This window comes from Mustelus asterias, chromosome 2 (assembly GCF_964213995.1).
Source record: "Mustelus asterias chromosome 2, sMusAst1.hap1.1, whole genome shotgun sequence".
NCBI lineage: Eukaryota > Metazoa > Chordata > Chondrichthyes > Carcharhiniformes > Triakidae > Mustelus > Mustelus asterias.
In genome coordinates, this window is record NC_135802.1 from 51,293,493 (window position 1) to 51,314,769 (window position 21,277).

At 42.2% G+C, this 21,277-nt stretch overlaps 1 protein-coding gene across 1 annotated transcript in view; it reads right to left on the minus strand.

The window, feature by feature from the left end:
- Positions 1-21,277, minus strand: part of itga8 (integrin, alpha 8) — a 219,576-nt gene that overhangs the window by 145,184 nt on the left and 53,115 nt on the right. The gene's annotated exons all lie outside the window — the stretch shown is intronic.

Sequence of the window (21,277 nt, forward strand, 5' to 3'; positions counted from 1 at the left end):
TACCCTAGAAAGATGAGGAGCAAGCTAGCTATAGTGAGATGGAAGAAATAATTGTCATACAATAGAACAGCAGTGGCATACATTATTGGAAACAAAAGATGAATGCAAAGATACAGAATAGCTGGGGTCCATTAAAATATGGAAATCATGGGCAGTTAAAGGTCACAAAGGATAAATAAAGTGATAAGAAACCAATTACAATTGAAGAGTGTCTTTACGTACTATTGGAATAGTCATAAAACAGAATGAGATGACAAGAAAGAGATTAAGCCTGGCAAGGAAATTGAAGAGGAGGCATGAACGTTTTTCTAAAGGGAGTGAAGTATTTTATAAATATGATCCGTTCAAAGAGAATTGTGAAAATTGAGTTTTAATCTCTGAAAAGGAGAGGATCGCCCTGAGATCATAAAATGGTACTTGTATTTAGTAAGTACTTTGCGTTGATCTTTATGAAAAAGAATGTCGCAGAGGAAGTGAATTCTGAAATGATGAAAGGTGAGATGAGTGATACAATGACCAATCAAATAACTTCTTTTGCAAAGTTAGTTCAACTGACAGAGGACAAAACAACGGCCAGTATTTTACTGGCTGGCTCCGCCCACCAGGATCACGCCCAATTTCTCTGCTCTCGCGATGTTACGAGAGGCGGATTTCCAGCGAGGTCAGCCTCTTGCTGGAAATGGGCAAGAGGCGGAATAAATTGTTAATTTACATGGCATTAGCGAGCCTGGCGCTCAATCGACTCCAGAGTCACAGCAATGTGGTTGACTTTGAACTGCCCTCGGGCAACTGAGAATGGGCAATAAATGCTGGCCAGCCAGTGACGCCCATGTCCCATGAATAAATACAAGAATTGGGACATATACGCGATTCCTGAAGAAAATGCAGAGGAAAATGCAGGGACCCTTTAAATTAGACTTCAGGGCTTTATTAAATATGGATATGTATCATCAAAGGCCTAGAGACTGATAAATGTAGAAGCTATTTATAAAAAGGGGCATGGAGTTAATCCGGATAATTATAGACTAGTTATCCTAATATGTGTGGTATGAAAAGATTTAAAGATTTTAATTAGCAATGAAATGACCACATATCCAGATAAAGAGAAAACAGATAGAAGCAGCCAACACAGATTATGAGATTTGCGTTAATATCACCCCTCTCACAACCACAGGATGTCCCAAAGCATTTCATAATCAATGAATTATTTGTGAAATGCAGTCATTGTTGTAATGTAAACACAGCAGCCAATTTGCACACAATAAACTTCCACAGACAGCACTGCAATAAAGGCCAGATAAGCTGTTCTTGGGATGTTGATTGAAAGATAAATATTGGCCAGGACATCATAACTCCCCTGTGTTATTCTTCAAAACAGTACAATAAACTCTATTACACCCTCCTGAGAGTAGTGCCTCGGTTCAACGCCTCATCCAAAAAATGGCACTACTAACAGTGTAATAGAATCCCTACAGGGCAGAAGGAGGCCATTCAGCCTATTGAGCCTGCACCCAGACCCTATCCCCAAAACCCCACAGATTTACCCTGCTAATCCCCCTGACACTTAGGGGCAATTTATCATGGCCAATCAACCTAACCCGCACATCTTTGGAGTGTGGGAGGAAACCAGAGCATCCAGAGAAAACCCACACAGACACAGGGAGAATGTATAAGTTCCACACAGTCACCCAAGGCCAGATTTGAACCCAAGACCCTGGCGCTGTGAGGCAGCAGTGCTAACCACTGTGCCACACTGCCACCCATGTGTCAGCATTGGTTTTTGTGTTCAGATTCTGCAGTAGGACTTGAAACCACAAACTTCTGCCCATAGCATGTGTGCTACCAGCTGAGCCACAACTGACCCCTAAAGTAATGACTGCTTGTTAAATTTCAAGGAATTCTTTGATCAAGTGATGATATGGCATACTAGGTAAATACATTGGATGTGGTACACACGGACTTATCAGAAAAGCTTTTGACAAGGTACTACATAGAAGACTGAGGTATGGAACTAGGAAAAGGTTAACTAACTGGATTGAAAATTGTTAGAATGGAGAAACAGAGAAGGGAGTTAAAGTCAAGAAGGGGTGAATGGTATTCTCCAGGATTCTGTTCTCAGGTCACTAAGGCTCACTAAATTTGTCAATGATTTGGTTAGGAGTGGTGCTGAAATTTGCAACTGATGTCAAGTTTGTTATTTCCTTAGAAGACCAAAGCAAACTGTGACAGCATAGTGATAAGATGGAGGGCAGGCTAAAAAGCAGCAGACAGAAATAGATATGGTACAATACAGATTCAACTGATAATGAGGAACTACAAGTACAGATGAAGGCATTAAAATTATTCCCAGAAGTTAAGGGAAAGAAGTTAAGGGAGCATAGAAACAAAATTAAACTCAACAGAGCATAAGAGAAATTTGTAAGCAGAGGGTGAGGTTGTGGAATAACTTATCTCAGAGTTTGTGATAAGCCATTACAACACTGAAGATCAGTGACTGGATGAGGGAAAGAGGTTGAAGGAATGTAGGAACGGGTAAATATGATTAGAAATACTTCCTCATGTGGAGAGTAAAGATCCTTATTGGGCCAGACAAACCTGTTTCCAGATTGTATTTCTATGTACCACGGCACTGAAATGGCTTTTATCAAAGTCACAAATGGCATCCTGTATGATTGCAACTCTCGCTTCGCATCCTTCGCAACAAGTTTGCAGGTTTTAACAGTGTTGACCACATTAGTCTCCTCTCATGCCTCTTGTCTGTCGTTCAGTTAGGTGGAATTGCACTTGCCCGCTCCTAACTATCCAATCATTGCCAGAGAATCACCTAGAATCTTCTCAACACTGGGGTCCTCAAAGGATCTATCCTTGGCCCCCTCCTGTTCTCATCTATGCGCTGCCCCTCAGATACATCATTCAAAAACACACTATCTACAGTTTCTAAATGTACAGTGACAACATCAAGCTCGACCTAACCACCAATCATGTCTCACAAATTTGATTGAGTTTTTTGAAGAGATAACCAAGAAGGTAGATGAGGGCAGTGCAGTTGACGTTGTCTACTTGGACTTTAGCAAGGTCTTTAACAAGGTACCGTATGGTAAGTTGTTGCATAAGGTTAAATCTCATGGAATCCAGGGTGAGGTAGCCAATTGGATACAAAATTGGCTTGATGACAAAAAACAGAGATGCTTGTAGAGGGTTGTTTTTCAAACTGGAGACCTGTGACCAGCAGTGTGCCTCAGGGATCAGTGCTGGGTTATTTGTCATTTATATTAATGATTTGGATGAGAATTTAGGAGGCGTGGTTAGTAAGTTTGCAGATGACCCCAAGACTGATGACATAGTGGACAGTGAAGAATGTTATCTAGGATTGCAACGGGACTTTGATCAATTGGGCCGGAGGGCTGATGGAGTTTAATTTAGATAAATGCGAGGTGATGCATTTTGGTAAATTGAACCAGGGCCGGACTTACTCAGTTAATGGTGGGGCATTGAGGAGAGTTATAGAACAAAGAGAGGTACAGGCTCATAGCTCCTTGAAAGTGTAGTCACAGGTGGACAGGATGGTGAAGAAAGCATTCGGCATGTTTGGTTTCATTGATCAGAACATTGAATACAGGAGTTGGGACATCTTTTTGAAGTTGTACAAGACATAGTAAGGCCACACTTGGAATACTGTGAAAAGTTCTGATCACCCTGTTGGAGAAAGGATATTATAAAACTAGAAATAGTGCAGAAAAGATTTACTAGGATGCTGCTGGGTTTGAGTTATAAAGAGAGGCTGGATAGACTCAAACATTTTTCCCTGGAGTGTAGGGGGCTCAGGGGTAATCTTATAGAGGTCAATAAAATATAGAAACGTAGAAAACTACAGCACAAAACAGGCCCTTCGGCCCCACAAGTTGTGCCGAACATATCCCTACCTTTTAGGCCTACCTATAACCCTCCATCCTATTAAGTCCCATGTACTCATCCAGGAGTCTCTTAAAAGACCCTATTGAGTTTGCCTCCACCACCACTGACGGCAGCCGATTCCACTCGCCCACCACCCTCTGTGTGAAAAACTTCCCCCTAACATTTCCCCTGTACCTACACCCCAGCACCTTAAACCTGTGTCCTCTCGTAGCAGCCATTTCCACCCTGGGAAAAAGCCTCTGGGAGTCCACCCGATCTATGCCTCTCAACATCTTATGTACCTCTATTAGGTCTCCTCTCATCCTACGTCTCTCCAAGGAGAAAAGACCGAGTTCCCTCAGCCTATCCTCATAAGGCATGCCACTCAATCCAGGCAACATCCTTGTAAATCGCCTCTGCACCCTTTCAATCTTTTCCACATCCTTCCTGTAATGAGGCGACCAGAATACTGAGGACATAGATCAGCTAGATAGTCAACACCTTTTCCCAAAGGTAGGGGAGTCTAAAACTAGAGGGCATAGGTTTAAGGTGAGAGGGGAGAGATACAAAAGGCTCCAGAGGGGCAATTCTTTCACACAGAGGGTGGTGAGTGTCTGGAACAAACTGCCAGAGGCAGTAGTGGAGGCAGTACAATTTTGTCTTTTTAAAAGCATTTAGACAGTTACATGGGTAAGATAGTTATAGAGGGATATGGGCCAAATGCGGACAACTGGGACTAGTTTAGTGGTAAAAACTGGGCGGCATGGACAAGTTGGGTCAAAGAGCCTGCTTCCATGCTGTGAACCTCAATGACTCCATGACTATGATTCTATGACACCAACTATCTCTCCCCCTCCATTGCTTCTGATTTGCCGTACTGTTTGTTCTAAATCCAATATTGAATAATCAAAAATTTCCTCCAGCTGAATATTGGGTATGCCTTGCTGCAAAGCCTTATTCCTTGTGGCAACTCTATTCCTGTCCTTGACTATTGTCTGACGCTGAACTGGACCATTTGCAACCTTGGCTTTCTCTTTGATGCTGAGAAGAGCCAGTGACATAAATCTGGTCCTGTCTCTATGCTGTGGAGATGCCGGCATTGGACTGGGGCAAACAGAGTAAGAAGTCTCACAACACCAGGTTAAAGTCCAACAGGTTTATTTGGTAGCAAAAGCCACTAGCTTTCGAAGCGCTGCTCCTTCATCAGGTGAGTGAGATTTCAGTTCACAAACAGGGCATATAAAGACACAAACTTAATTTACAAAATAATGGTTGGAATGCGAGTCTTTACAGGTAATCAAGTCGTAAAGGTACAGACAATGTGAGTGGAGAGAGGGTTAAGCACAGGTTAAAGAGATGTGTATTGTCTCCAGACAGGACTGGAGATTGTCTGTACCTTTACGACTTGATTACCTGTAAAGACTCGCATCCCAACCATTATTTTGTAAATTGAGTTTGTGTCTTTATATGCCCTGTTTGTGAACTGAAATCCCACTCACCTGATGAAGGAGCAGCGCTTCAAAAGCTAGTGGCTTTTGCTACTAAATAAACTTATTGGACTTTAACCTGGTGTTGTGAGACTTCTTCCTGTCTCTATGCATCAGCTCTCATCCATACCTTTGAATCTCCAGGGTCAACTATTCCAAGGATCTCTTACATTGCTGAGGTCTATAACAACTTACACCCTCTAAATTTGAGCTCATTCAAAATTCTGCTGTCCATTTCCTAACTTGCAACAAGTTCTGTTCACTCATCACCCCATGCTCGCATTGACTTCTGATCCGTGATTTTAAAATTCTCATCCTTGCTCTTAAACCTCTCCATGGCCTCACCTTTTCCTATCTCTGTAATCTCCCACCACGTCCCTCCAAGATCCCTGCATTCCTTCAATTCTGGCTTCTTGCACATTCCCAGTTTTAATTGCTCTACTTTGGTACCCGTGTTTTCTTCTGCTTCAGCCTAAATTCTGGAATTTCCACATCCCGTCCTTCCCCATCTCCCCTCAACCCTCCTAATCTCTCTGACTCCCCATCTCTCTCTGCTGCTTTAAGACATTCCTTCCAACCTACCCCTTTGATTAAGCTTGTGATAAACGTTCCTAATATCTCCTTATGTGATTCAGAGTTAAGTTTTGTTTTGCTGATGCTTGTGTGAAGCACCATGGCACATTTCATTACATTTTATAAAGGCACCATATAAATACAAGTTGTTGTTGTAAGAGAGAAACCAGGATAGGTAACTGTTTGGGTGCAAAGAGAATCCATTGCTTGAGATGCTTTGACTATTGTTAGCCGGGGATTTCCTGTCAGTTTTCCTACCATTGGGTGTGATCCCCATTGGACAGACAGATATCCGCTCTGTTTGTCGGATTCTAGAAGAGCAACAGGCAATACTTTGTGGTGCTAAGGATCTCTTTTTAATGTTTATGACATAACATGTGGGATGGTGATGGAAGTCCCATGGAGCTGAACAACATAAACAAGGCATTGGATAATACCATCAACCATGTCAAAGCTACAGACAAGTTACAGAGAGTAAGGAGAGGCAATGCCCCATGCTCACATTTGTGGCTCTGGTTAGGGCCTTTTCAATGCTGTAGAATGGACAGGAGTTGGATTGATCACATTCATACGGGATTAACTTGAAACTTACCTCATGTTATAGTCTACATTGCATTACATTGTACCATATCAAACTAAGCAGTATCTGTAACTAACTGATGGTAACCCATCTATATGTAATTTTATTTCAGTTCTAAAGACAGAGAAACTATTTGCAGCATTCAATCTTTTTCAAACTAAAATTATTTCATGACTAATTAATGCTTAAACTTTAACAACTGAATTTATTATGTTTTATTAAAAAAAGCTTACGGGCCAAAAACTAAATGTGAAAATTTGCAGAGGAGTAGAGGCTGAAGGAGTGAAAAGTCTTATGCTTTCTGTAAGACAGATTTTGTTTTAAGTATAATGGGATTCCTGCTACTCAGAGCGATACCTAGTTATGAAATGGGAATACAATACTTTTATGTAACAGATGACAATCTATTTAACAAGGTCAGTTTTTAAAATCTCTCTTTAACAGGATTACATTTGGCTAATTTAATTCCACAGAGTCAGTCACGTCTGGTTCTTGCATCTGTTATTCAGTTATAATGTCAAGAAAATCTGCTAATAAGAGACTAAAACAATTAAACAAAACCTCTCCAAGGCATTTGTGTAACAAGATTATACCCGTTTAAGTGAGATTTTTTACAGCAATGAGGGAACGAGGAAGAAGTCAGAAAAAGACAATGCATCTAATTTAGGTACTGTATCCAATTACTAGTCGGGAAGTCTGTAAAAGTAATTTACTATGACTGAACACAATCTCATCTTTCTATTCCACAATGACTTTCTTGAATTCAATGTTTAAATTCTGACTTCCATGTCATAAAAATAGCACAACTTGACCTTGATAAATTTTAAAGATCTGAAGTCATCCAATGCATTACCATTTTACCAACAACAGCAGAATACAGGCACTTCAAACTTAATAAAATTCTCAAAACACAAATCTGTTCCATAAAACCGAGGCTCAGCTTTAGGAAACACTAAAAACTTCGGGCAGCTTTATCTCATTATCTTACCAAGCCACAATACTTTTGCTAATGCATAAAGGATGCTTAAAGGAAATGACACTGAGGTTGGGTAGATGGTATCTGTCAGGTTGCATCCAAAAGTGATTCTTTCATGTTGATCTGCTTGAAAAGCACCATTCCACCTTCACTCCCATCTTCCATTGTGGTGTCTGTTAATATTTTTAATCCTTTATTAGCTTCCCTTTACACGGAGTGTTTCACATGCAACATAATAGACTGTGGTAAGTGAAGTTGCCAATTGAATATGATTTGCAGTGGCAGAATTAATTCGGGTGGTAGAGCATCAACATTTTTTCTGTTGGTTGGTGTTTCAACTTTGACATGAATCAGTGGATGATGTGTAATGCTTGGCCAATAGGGGACAAGGATGCCTGAGTTCCCTGAGCCTCTGGAGGAGATGCCTCTTGCATCATGGGACCAGCTGTGATGAAGCTTGTGGCATTTGGCACCACTGAGAATATTGGTGGTAATAGTATGTTCCTACCTTACCCTTTCTCCACTCCCAGTTCACCCTCATCCCGCTGCCTGGCATGATGAGCAAGCTGCTGACAACATGACCAAGGACCACATATCCCTCAACTCAACCTTCTCCTGTGGACTTTCTAATTCCAGACACCCAAAAACTGCTATCTGCCGAACCATACCACGCACAGCAAAAGAACAGCAGTAACGGAAAGCATCCGTCACTGACTGTGACACTCACAGGCCCCAGTTCAAATATTGATGCCATGTACACCTTGGAGAGTAGTATAGAGTTGGGATCAACACATGGTGAGTTACAAGTCATGAGAGAGTTGGAGCCATGCTGGGGTAATGGTGCATCTTCCAACTCACCAGAAGGCAGGTTTGGAGTTAGATTTTGCTTCAGGGGACTGACTCAATTGAGGACCTAAACAAGGGCCCTTCTCAGCTTGGTGTGTCACAAAAACTGTGCACCCCAGGATGGTGCCTGGTGATCTAAATTTCACACTCTTTGTCTTTATATTTGGTAATAAAATGAGGAATGCTTCATACAACCTTGGTCAACCTTCGCCCTGTAAAAGATACTTTTGACCCCTAATATTAAGGTTTAGGATGGTACAACATATGTCTCACTCGACTATTTTAACAGTGTTAACCTTTTGAAAATTAATAGATTAATAAATGTTCCTTAAAGAAAGCAAATAAAAGAATATCACATGAATATATTAAATATGCATTTACAAGTAGCCCATAAGGATTACAAAGTGCAAGCAGATAATAATGAATGTTCAAATTGATGACAGAGCTATAAACATATTAAAGGAGATAGATGAGATTGGATAGTTAGTGTCTCAGAGGAAGCCAAATAGGGGAATGGCAGCTGGACAATGTCTCTATTGGGGTGACACATGGTTGTAACAAGATATTGTGCCACAGTCAGAATAGCTTTCTTCAGTTCCATTTTAAAGTAAACGCTGGACCAGGAATGGGGGTGCAGGAAAACAATAGGCGTCGTTGAGGCTGGGAAATCAAGTTGGCCAGAGCAGGAAGGGTGTGTGGAGGTCCGAATCTGACGATGGGGAGACCAGGGGCCTGGGAGTACTGGGAGGAGGCAGGCTTTTCCTCATTTTACATTTGCGCATGGCCCCAACCTCAGATAAAGAAACTCAGGAAAGGTGTGTCGGAAAGCTCAAGAAATCCTACTTAACCGCTTTGCTGCACGGTAGAGTTGCCATCACTCTGCCTCTCCAGAGTTCTCTGCTTCTCTGTTCTCATTTTATTTGCTAGCAAAGGGAGTCTAGGCAACTAGCCAAAGAGAGAAGAATGAGGAGACTGTGTTCTTACAGGTTGCTCAAGTTGTCGGGGAGGAGGAGGTGTGGGGCAGTTCAATGCAGCTGACAATTTTATGATTTTTCATTTGAACCGTTCACATTTTTAATGTTTATTCTGTTGGAAATTTTATTTTAGGAGCTATATTGTAGGTGTGAGACTTTCAGACAACCCGAGCTTGGATTGTTTTTTTGTATTGTGCTTGGGAAGAGTATTTTTAGATTGGAGGACAGCGGGAGAATACTTCAATGTGATTGGTTGCTTACTCCGCTTGATGACATCACTGTTGCTCGGTTTCTGGAATCCCTTTGGCTTCATGACAAACCTCATGGAGGGGAAATCAATGACATGGTTTTCCAGCTCTTAACGTCAGCCATGAGCAAGGTCATTTCACTGCTGACTACAAAATTTAGCCCAGTATGTTTGCTGCGTTGGAGTTCAGGAAGCAACAGGCACCAGCTTGGGTGCAACAATGAGGGAGCAGGACTGAGACACAACTCACACACACTGCCACACATGCAGCTGAAATTGTGCTAAATAAACATGATACCTACAGGTCCCCAAGCTGCATTTTAAAAATTCATTCATGGGATGTGGACTTCTCTGGCAAGGCCAGCATTTATTCCCCATCTCTAATTGCCCTCGAGAATGTGGTGGTGAGCTACTTTCTGCCATAAATAGATTGAAATTCACTCCCCATTTAAAGATTAATACCAAACATTTGCATAAAATAAAATTCCATTGTTTTACTTTGTGCAGTGACCTGTTTCCAATTTTAATCACTACTCCAGTAGTGATTAAAGGGGCGGCACGGTAGCACAGTGGTTAGCACGGCTGCTTCACAGCTCCAGGGTCCCGGGTTCGATTCCCGGCTCGGGTCACTGTCTGTGTGGAGTTTGCACATTCTCCTCGTGTCTGCGTGGGTTTCCTCCGGGTGCTCCGGTTTCCTCCCACAGTCCAGAGATGTGCAGGTTAGGTTGATTGGCCATGCTAAAATTGCCCCTTAGTGTTCTGGGATGCGTAGGTTAGAGGGATTAGCGGGTAAATATGTGGGGGTAGGGCCTGGGTGGGATTGTGGTCGGTGCAGACTCGATGGGCCGAATGGCCTCCTTCTGCACTGTAGGGTTTCTATGTTTCCAAAGCCTTTACTGTCACCCTCTGCAAAATGGCATATGCAAATACATGAAACAGGAGCAGGAGTAGGCCATTCAGCCTCTCTGGTCTGTTTCACAATTCACTAAGATCATAGCTGATCTAATTTTAAGATCAGCTTCACATTCTTGCCTGCCCTCGATAACCTTTTACCCCCTTGCAGATCATGAATCTATCTACTTCAGCCTTAAAAATATTTAAAGACTCTGCCTCCAGCACATTTTGTGGAAGAGAATTCCAAAATCTCAGAATCCTCTGAGAGAAACATTTTTTCCTCATCTCTGTCTCTCATTTTTAAACAGTGGCCCCGAGTTCTAGATTCTCCCACAAGAGGAAACATTGGGTGAAATCTTACTAAAATATGGCAGCATGTTGGTTCCGGTGAGAAAAATAGCGTGTTTCTCCGATTTTCTTCCGCAATCTTACCACGCTCTGTCACAAAAAAAAGGTGGGCATGTTTTATGCATCAGGTAGAGGGAGGGGGGTGGGGGGGGGGGTTCAGCATGCTGGCCAAACCTGGTTGCACTGAGATTAGGTGCCATGTTAAATGGGCACCCTGATCAGACCAAAAAGTAACATCCCCCCCTCAGATTGCAGCATCTCGGATCTTTGCAATCTCGCACGATTTAGATATTATACTTAATTTTCATTCAACCTGCCAAAATGGGCAATCTCACATTTTCCCACATTATCTTTGCTGACTCATTAAGTTTAAGTTTAGTTATTATTGTCAAAAGTAGACTTACATTCACACTGCAATGAAGTTATTGTGAAAATTCCCTCGTCGCCACGCTCCGATGCCTGTTTGTGTACCACTGAGGGAGAATTTAGCATGGCCAATGCACCTAACCTGCATATCTTTCTGACTGTTGGAGGAAACCGGAGCACCTTGACAAAACTCCTGCAGACACGGGCTGAACATGCAGACTCCACACATACAGTGACCCGAGCCAGGAATCGGGGTCCCGGGACATTAACCTATCTAAATCCTTTTGCAGTGTCCTTATGTCCTCTTCACAACGTACTTTCCTCCCTATCTTTGAGTCATCAGCAAGGTTAACAACCATGAACTCATCTAAATCATCTATATAAATTGTAAACAGTTGAGGCCCCAGCACTGATCCCTGTGGCACACCTTACTCAGCACATCCTGTCAACCATAGAAAGGGCGGCACAGTAGCACAGTGGGTAGCATTGCTGTTTCACAGCTCCAGGGACCTGGGTTCGATTCCCGGCTTGGGTCACTGTCTGTATGGAGTTTGCACATTCTCCTCGTGTCTGTGTGGGTTTCCTCCGGGTGCTCCGGTTTCCTCCCACAGTCCAAAGATGTTAGGTTGATTGGCCATGCTAAAAAATTGCCCCTTAGTGTCCTGAGATGTGTAGGTTAGAGGGATTAGCGGGTAAAATATGTAGGGATATGTGGGTAGGGCCTGGGTGGGATTGTGATTGGTGCAGACTCGATGAGCTAAATGGCCTCTTTCTGCACTGTAGGATTTCTATGATTCCATGACCCATTTATGCCTACTCTCCAAATTTCCAATGATATCATTCTTTACATTTCTATCTTTCTTCAGTTCTCTAGAAGGGTCATTTAAACCCAAACCATTAACTCTGTTTCTCTCCATAGATAATACCAGAGTTGCTGACTTTACCCAGCACTTTCTGTTTTTAATAACCTTTGATGTTCTGCTTTTTAATTTATTGCCTAGTTCCTCATACTCTCCACACAGAATCTCTTTCCTAATTCTAAATTGTTGATACTTTCATGACCCATGACAACTGGATCCTTCCTCTCCCACTGCAAGTTCCTCTCCAGCCTGGAGCAGATGTCCCGAACCCTGGCACCTGGAAGGCAACACAGCCAACTGGCTCTCGCTCTTTGCTGCAGAGAACAGTGTCAATCCCCTTCACTATACTGTCCTCTGCAACCACAATATTTATTTTTGCTCATCTCACTTGAATATCCTTCTGTACCACAGTGCCATAGTCAGTCAGCTTATCTACCTGCAGTCCCCACTCTCATCCAAACAAGCTGAGAGAACCTCAGACCCAATGGACAATCCAAAGGCTGTCACTGCTGCCCTTTGGATCCCTTTACCCTCCTGTTCCTGACCACTGACCAAATCAGAAGACCCTATCCTAAGTGGTGTGATTGCCTTTTGCCTTCTGATACACAGATTCCAGGTAACTTTCTCCCTCCCTGATGTGTTGCAGTGTCGACAGTTCATCCTCCAGTTCATTGAGTCTGAGCTGAAGCTCCTCAAGCCACGCACTTACTGCAGATTTGATTAAAATCATAGAATCATACAGCAATACAGCATGGAAAAAGGGCCTTCAACCCAACCAGTTCATGCCGATCATGGTGCCCTCCTAGCTAACCAATTGCCCGCGTATGGCCCATATCCCTCTAGTCCGTTCCCACCCATATACTTATCCAAATGCTTTTTAAATGTTACGATTGAACCTGCCTCAACCACTTGCTCATTCCATATACGCACCACACTCTGCGTGAAGAAGTTTCCCCTCAGGTCCCTTTTAAATCTTTCCCCTCTTCCCTTAAACCTATGCTCTCTAGTTTCCAATTCTCCTTCCCCAGGAAAATAAATGTGTTCATCCTATCTATGTCCTGTCATGATTTTGTACACCTCAATAAGGTCATCCCTCATTCTCCTACGTTCCAAGGAATAAAGTCCTAGCCTGGCCAACCTCTCCCTATAATGCAGGCCAACTGGTCCTGGCAACATCCTCGTAAATCTTCTTTGCACTCTTTCCAGTTTATCAATATCTTTCCTATAACAGGGTGACCAAACCTGTCCAAGTGCGGCCTCACCAATGACCTATACAACTGTAACTCCTATACTCACCTTGCCTTGGCTCACACATCCAGGAGCTCCCACATGCTGCAGCTTTGACACATCACCTGCCCTGCCACCCTAAATGTGTTTTCATTAATTATATTATTCATTTATTTATGTTGTTCTTTGATATATTTTAGTATCTTTACCACCAGTTTGTATACTACTTTAAAGCTTAGGACTGGAACAGACCTTAATCAGCTTACCAGGTACACACCAAACAGCTCACTCTTTTCCCTGTAGTAGAGGAAGAACCAATTCCTACATGGTGAGAAAGGTAGAAAAAGCAAAAGGAAACAAATACCACTCTTACCAGGAATGGAAAAACTGCCTTCATCTCCACCTTTATATGTCTCCCATAATCTTATACGCCTCTATTGAGTCCCCTCTCAACCTTCACTGCTCCAAGGAAAACAGCTCCAGCTTATCTAATCATTCCTCATAGCTCAGACCTTCCAGCCCAGGCAGCATCCTGGTAAATCTCCTCTGCACTCTCTCCAGTGCATTCACATCTTTCCTATAATATGGTGCACAGTGCTCCAGTTGAGGCCTAACCAGTGTTTTATACAATTCCAGCATGTCCTCCTTGCTTTTGTATTCTATGCCTCGACTAATAAAGGTAAGTATCCCGTATGCCTTCTTCACCACCTTATCCACCTGCCGTGACACCTTCAGGGATCTGTGAATATGCACTCCAAGGCACCGCTTATCTTCAGCACTTTACAGGGTCCTACCATTCATAGAGTGTAATCCTTTGCCTTGTTAGCACTCCCCTAGTGTGTTGCACTCAGCAGAGTGTGTTTATGGCTGGAAGAAAGTAAGAAGCTTAGTCCACTTACACCATACTTTCCAGTTACTGTTAATTACAGACTAGACTAGATTTTTCGAGAAGATTAACACATTCAACCCCCTCACTCACCAAACTCTCAGGTATGTACATAGTACCTCAGCTGCACTTATTTGTTATAGCTGCACTAATGAACCCTGAATTTATAGAAAACTGAACTAGGGCCAGAGAAACCCATTTCAGGAACCTTCTCTTCACCCTATTTAACAATCAACAAATGTCGATGAACTTAAATGAAGCTGGTATCATGCAGAAACAAGAGAAATTCTGAGCTGAGGAAAACGGCAATTTCTGTCTAACTTTCCTCACATTCGGTGCCTTTGCACGACCAAATCACACTGAGGAAAGTCAGCAGGGCAATGGAAAATAAGATGCAGCGAAGCTATTATCTAATGACTAGTCAGGGATCTGCAAAATCACTCAAACTGGCCAATCTTCAGTTGAAATGCTAAACCCAGCTCCTCCTGCCTTATTCAGGTAGATATTATAGATCCCAATACACTATTCAAAATTGAACTGGCAGTTCTCCCAGTGTTTTAGTGAACAATCCTGCCTAAACTAATATCACAAAAGCAGATTGATTTACCATTTATCCCATTGCTACTTGTGCAACGTTGCTGGAGCAGAAGGGCTGTTGCATTAATCGTCACCGCACTTGAAAATTAACTAACTGCGTAACTAATTGAAGAATCCAATACTTTTAACTCATTGTTCATTTACACAGTCTCACTTGAGGGACTTGAGCATTAAATCGAGGATGAAATTCCGGTGCTGAGGGAGATCTTCGCTGTTACAGCCACCATCTTTCAGATGAGGTGTTAAACTCAAGACCCGTCAACCCTGGCCACATGAACGTAAAAGGATTTGCACGCTTCTTCAAAGAACAGCAGAAGAGTTCACCCAGGTGCCAATGTTTCTCCCTCAACCAACTCCCAAAAACACATGATCTGGTCATTCTCACATTACTGTTTATGAGAATGTGGTTTTTTTCCCATTTCAGACAGCATTGAGAATCAACTGCATTGCTGTTGGTCTGGAGTCACCTGTAGGCCAGACCAGGTAAGGATGGCAGATTTCCTCCCCTAGTGAACGAGATGGGTTTTGACAACAATCGGCAATGGTTTCATGGTCATCAGTAGATTCTTAAATCCACATAGTTTTACTGAATTCAAATTCCACCACCTGCCATGATGGCATTCGAACCCCAGGTCCCCAGAACATTAACTGAGTTTCTGGATTAATAGTCTAGCGGTAATACCACTAGGCCATCGCCACTTACATAGAAACATAGAAACATAGAAAACTACAGCACAAAAACAGGCCCTTCGGCCCCACAAGTTGTGCCGAACATATCCCTACCTTCTAGGACTACCTATAACCCTCCATTCTATTAAGTCCCATGTACTCATCCAGGAGTCTCTTAAAAGACCCTATTGAGTTTGCCTCCACCACCACTGACGGCAGCCGATTCCACTCGCCCACCACCCTCTGTGTGAAAAACTTCCCCCTAACATTTCCCCTGTACCTACCCTCCAGCACCTTAAACCTGTGTCCTCTCGTAGCAGCCATTTCCACCCTGGGAAAAAGCCTCTGAGAGTCCACCCGATCTATGCCTCTCAACATCTTATATACCTCTATTAAGTCTCCTCTCATCCTACTTCTCTCCAAGGAGAAAAGACCGAGTTCCCTCAGCCTATCCTCATAAGGCATGCCACTCAATCCAGGCAACATCCTTGTAAATTTCCTCTGCACCCTTTCAATCTTTTCCACATCCTTCCTGTAATGAGGCGACCAGAACTGAGCACAGTACTCCAAGTGGGGTCTGACGAGGGTCTTATATAGCTGCATCATTATCCCCGGACTCCTAAACTCAATCCCTCGATTGATAAAGGCCAGCACACCATATGCCTTCTTAACCACCTCCTCCACCTGCGGGGCTGATTTTAGAGTCCTATGGACCCGGATCCCAAGGTCCTTCTGATCCTCTACCGTACTAAGAGTCTTTCCCTTTATATTGTACTCCTTCATCCCATTCGACCTGCCAAAATGGACCACTACGCATTTATCTGGGTTGAAGTCCATCTGCCACTTCTCCGCCCAGTCTTGCATCCTTTCTATGTCCCTCTGTAACTTCTGACATCCCTCCAGACTATCCACAACCCCACCAACCTTCGTATCGTCGACAAACTTACCAACCCATCCCTCCACTTCCTCATCCAGGTCATTTATGAAAATGACAAACAGCAAGGGTCCCAGAACAGATCCCTGGGGCACACCACTGGTGACCGACCTTCTGTGCCATTGAGCTGCCAGGTCTCCTACAGTACAACAGTTGATTGCATTCCACTGGCCGTAAAGGGCTTTAGTCCTGAAGTCATGAAAGCTGCTAGGTAAATGCAAGCCTTTCTTTCATACTTATTTATCTTTTATTTATTATTTTAATCTGGGAAAGCTTTGCCCCATCTGTTTTTTATGGTCATGGCATCATGTAGTCAATGCTGTTGATCAGGACACACATGTTTTTGATAATATCCACGTTAAATGATTAATGACTACCACAAACATAGTAAGAATCAAATCTGAAAATTATTGCTGTTTAATGCAGAAGATCACTTTATCCATGAAAATAATGGCAGGTCTAAAATGCCTACCCTGCAATGGAAGCACCAAGAGCCAGAGAACAGCTTGCCGGCTTCCAACCCCACCCTCTTCTCCAATTTGTTCAAAATAGCTTCTGAATTTTTTCAGCAAAGTAACTATCTGCCTAGGCACAACTGGGAAATAAAAACTTTTGTTGGACTGCATTTCATAAAATCAAGCCAATAAATAGGTATAAAAGCAAAATTGCAGATACTGAAAATCTATAATAAAAACAGCTGGAAATACACAGGAGGTCAGCCAGCAACTGTGGAGTGAGAAACAAAGTTAACTCTTCAAGTCGATGGATGGTTATGACTTCTGATGAATGGTCATCAAACAGAAACATTAGCTATGTTTCTCTCTCCCCAGTAAATTGATAGGCAGGTACAAAACAGAAACACTTCACAGGGTTCACATTGGTGAATTTTTAAAAGCTTTTCCTTCTGTAATAAAAGTTTTGTTCAAAAGATTAATTGAATTGAATTTCAAAATCTTTTGTCTCCTTCAAATCAATGAGTTTTGCTCGTGTGTTGTGAATGGAAATCTTAAAATCGGACTTTTCATACACTTTGTTTTATGAGTTTATTTATTTAGTGTCAGAAGTAGGTTTACATTAACACTGCAATGAAGTCACTGTGAAAATCCCCTACTCGCCACACTCCTGCGCCTGTGCAGGTACACTGAAGGAAAATTTAGCATGGCCAATGCATCTGACCTGCATGTCCTGAATTGTGGGAGGAAACAGGAACACCCGGAGGAAAGCCATGCAGACATGGGAGAATGTGCAGATTCCGCACAGACAGTGACCCAAGCTGGGAATCAAACCCCGGTCCCTGGCGCTGTGAGGCAGCCGTGCTAACCACTGTGCCACTGTGTTGACCATTATATTTGCAACCACCACTTTAAGATTTCAGGAGGAAGAAGCTTCAGCCTTTAAATGTAAAACACGAGATCGAAAGATAGGAACAGAGGAGGCCATTCAGCCTGCTCCGCCATTCAATACGCTCATGGCTGATCAGACACTTCAATGCCTTTTACACATATCCCCATAACCCTTTACATTATCGTTAATCAAAAATCCATCAATGTCTGCCTTAAACATACACAATGACTGAGCTTCCACAGCCCTCTGGGATAGACAATTCCAAAGATTCTCAACCCTCTGTGTAAAGATATTTCTCCTTATCTCAGTCCTAAGTGCCTTCCCCTTATTTTGAAAGTGTGCACCCTGGTTCTAGACTCCCAACTAAAGAAGATGCTTATCTGCATCTATCCTGCCTATTCCATTAAGTATTTTGTAAGTTCTAGGACATAATTGGAAGGTTTAGCAAGAGGAGCTGTACACAGTAGTGAGCAGATTTCCACTGTTGCTAAATTTCGACCCTTACATAGTATTTCTAAAATTAGTTGTTTTAAATGCCTCTGTCAATATTAATCAAAAATGTTGAGTTGTCCATTGATATTTCATTTCATCCAACAGTCAATTTGTTAATATTATAGAAATGTCAATATTAGAGAAATATGAGGATTGAGAGTTAGAATGAGTAAATGGGAAAGATTATAAATCTATAAAAACAAACTGAGATATGTGCATTTTTCAGATGCATTTTGCGCTTGTCAAATGTGTTGCTTTTTTAATGGAAAATGGTGTTATCACAATTAATAATGGCATTTGCCAAACACCATCTTATCTTTCTGCATTGTTTTCAAAGAATTTTAGTGAACACAGAAGAATGAAGCATGTACAGTATCCATACTGCAAAATCATCTGGTAGTATAGCTATAGATTTTGTTTCGAAAGCTCTTCACCCAAAATATTAACCAGCATGTCCTTTCCACAGATGCTGCCTGATCTGCTGACTGTTTCCAACAGTTTCTGTTTTTATAGATATTATCCTTCTAAATTTAGGTCGTGAATAGAGTCACAGAGCTTTACAGCACAGAAAAAGGCCTTTCAGCCCATCATTTCTGTGCCAGTCATCAAACACATGTCAATTCTAATCCAACTTTCCAGCACTTGGTCCGTAGCTTTGGTCCAGCTCTGACGAAGGGTCATCTAGACTCAAAACATTGGCTCTATTCTCTCTCCACAGATGTTGTCAGACCGGTTGAGATTTTCCAACATTTTCTGTTTTTGGTCAATAGCCTTGTATACTATGATGTTTCACGTGATCATTTTAATGCTTCTTATATGTTGTGAAAGTTCCTGCCTCTACCACCCTTTCAGGCAGTGAATTCCAGATTCCCACCACTGCCTGGGTGAAAAGGATTGTCCTCAAATTCCCTCTAAATCTCATGTTCCTTACTTTAAATCTATGCCCCCTGGTTATTGACCCCTCTACTAAGGGGAAAGGTTTCTTCCTATCTATCCCTCATAGTTTTGTACATCTCAATCAGATCTCCCCTTATCCTTCCCTGCTCTAAGGAAAACAATCCCAGCCTATCTTCATAGCTAAAACGCTCCAGCCCAGGTATGTGCATTTAGATAACACAACATTAGAGAGAAGTGTCTCTTGTTACAGGTCTGTCACTAGTAGGAACACTCTTGAGATAAATTAAGAGCATCATAACATCAGAGCATGCTGGTATCCTATAGCTTATTGGCATAAGTATGTATTACAATTTATTGCTATTACCCCAGTTAAGATAGGAACAAAACTGTGCTGCCCCACCAACATGTTGTGTCTTGGCAATCACGCATACAATCCATATCCTACCAATTAGTATTAATGTCAAAATCCATTAATTTATAAAGATAATTCACCTATTACAATAGATTCAGTGAATCGGTAATCTGATTAGCCCAGGCTAATACTCTGCGACCAAGGGTTCAAATCCCACCATGGCAGCTGGTGGAATTTAAATTCAATTAATAGTTTGGAATTTAAATCTAGTCTCAGTAATGGTGACCATGAAACCACTGTCATTAAAAGCCCACCTGGTTCACTACTGTCCTTTAGGGAAGGAAATCTGCCGTCCTTACCTGATCTGGCCTACATGTGACTCTGCACTGCCCTCTGAAATAGTGTGGCAAGTCATTCAGTTCAATGGCACTTAGGGATGGGCAACTATTACTGGCCTTGCCAGCAATGTCCAGAATGTGGTTTGCAGTCAGTGCATTGCCAAACCTTATACTTTAAACACATACAAGACACCCGAGGTGCTATCGATTCGAGGAGCATTTATTTTCTATCTCTTTCAAGAGCCAATGGCTGGAATTTTACCGTCCTGCCTGCTACGGGAATCGAAGCGGGCGAGGGGCAGACCATGGAAAGGCCCATCGACCTCGGGTGGGATTTTACGGTTTCAGGACGAGTGAGGCCGGAAAATCCCGCCCGATATTTTTGTATATTATTGTGAATTCATGATACTGTTGAAATCCAGCTGGTTTCAACTTTTTAACTATATATGCTCCCTTCACACAACCAGCTTCAACTGGAATCCAACACGATGGTATAAAGTCACTCTTAAATAGGTTTGTTAAAACAAAACAGATGCTATTGTAAAGCATGGACTCAATTCTTAACATCCTATTGCATTTATGATTTTGTATTAGTTCCTGAGTAGCTATAACAGTCCACAAGTGCTGTTGTTAAAACCAATGAAAGCTTTTAATTGGATTATTTGAGCTGCTTTCACTGAAGTTTGTTTTCAAAGAGAATCCTATAACTAGTAAAACGTGAACATAAATACGACAGCTTTGAAACTTAGAACGTATAGGATCAATAAACATTTCAGGCTCTAAAGCATCACGAAATCCAGTCTCGACTGCAGCACAGACAATGCCTGGGCTCAAAAAAATCAAAGGAAGTAACAGCAGTCCAAGTGTGTTCACATCATTAAGGAATCAATCACTCCTATTTAACTCTTTCAAACATGTTTGTACAAAAGTAAAACATTGAAGGTTCTCCATCAGAATTAATTGTGAATAAAAGGTGAATTTCCTGTGTTTTAACAGGTGCCCTGTCACCACAGAACAATGAGAATGTTGGTCGCTGGCAGTTCATGATAACAGTTCACAGTTATTTGGACAAACTCCAGCATTGTGGAATAGCTCCGATGACATTAAACAAGGTGAAAAGGAAGTACATGTTAAAAAAATAGGTCATTTAAAATTATTTATTAGATGAGCTTTATAAAGACTCTCGGTTCCACATTTAGAATATTGTGAGCAATTTTGGGCCCCGTATCTAAGGAAGGATGTGCTGACCTTGGAGAGGGTCCAGAGGAGGTTCACAAAAATGATCCCGGGAATGAAAAGCTTGATGTATGAGGAGCGTTTGAGGACTGTCGGCCTCGACCCGATGGAGTTTAGAAGGATGAGGGGTGATCTTATTGAAACTTAAGGAATATTGAAAGGCCTGGATAGAATGGACATGGGGAAGATATTTCCATTAGTAGGAGAGACTGGGGTCCGAGGGCACAGCCTCAGAGTAAAGGGATGACCCTTTAGCAGCG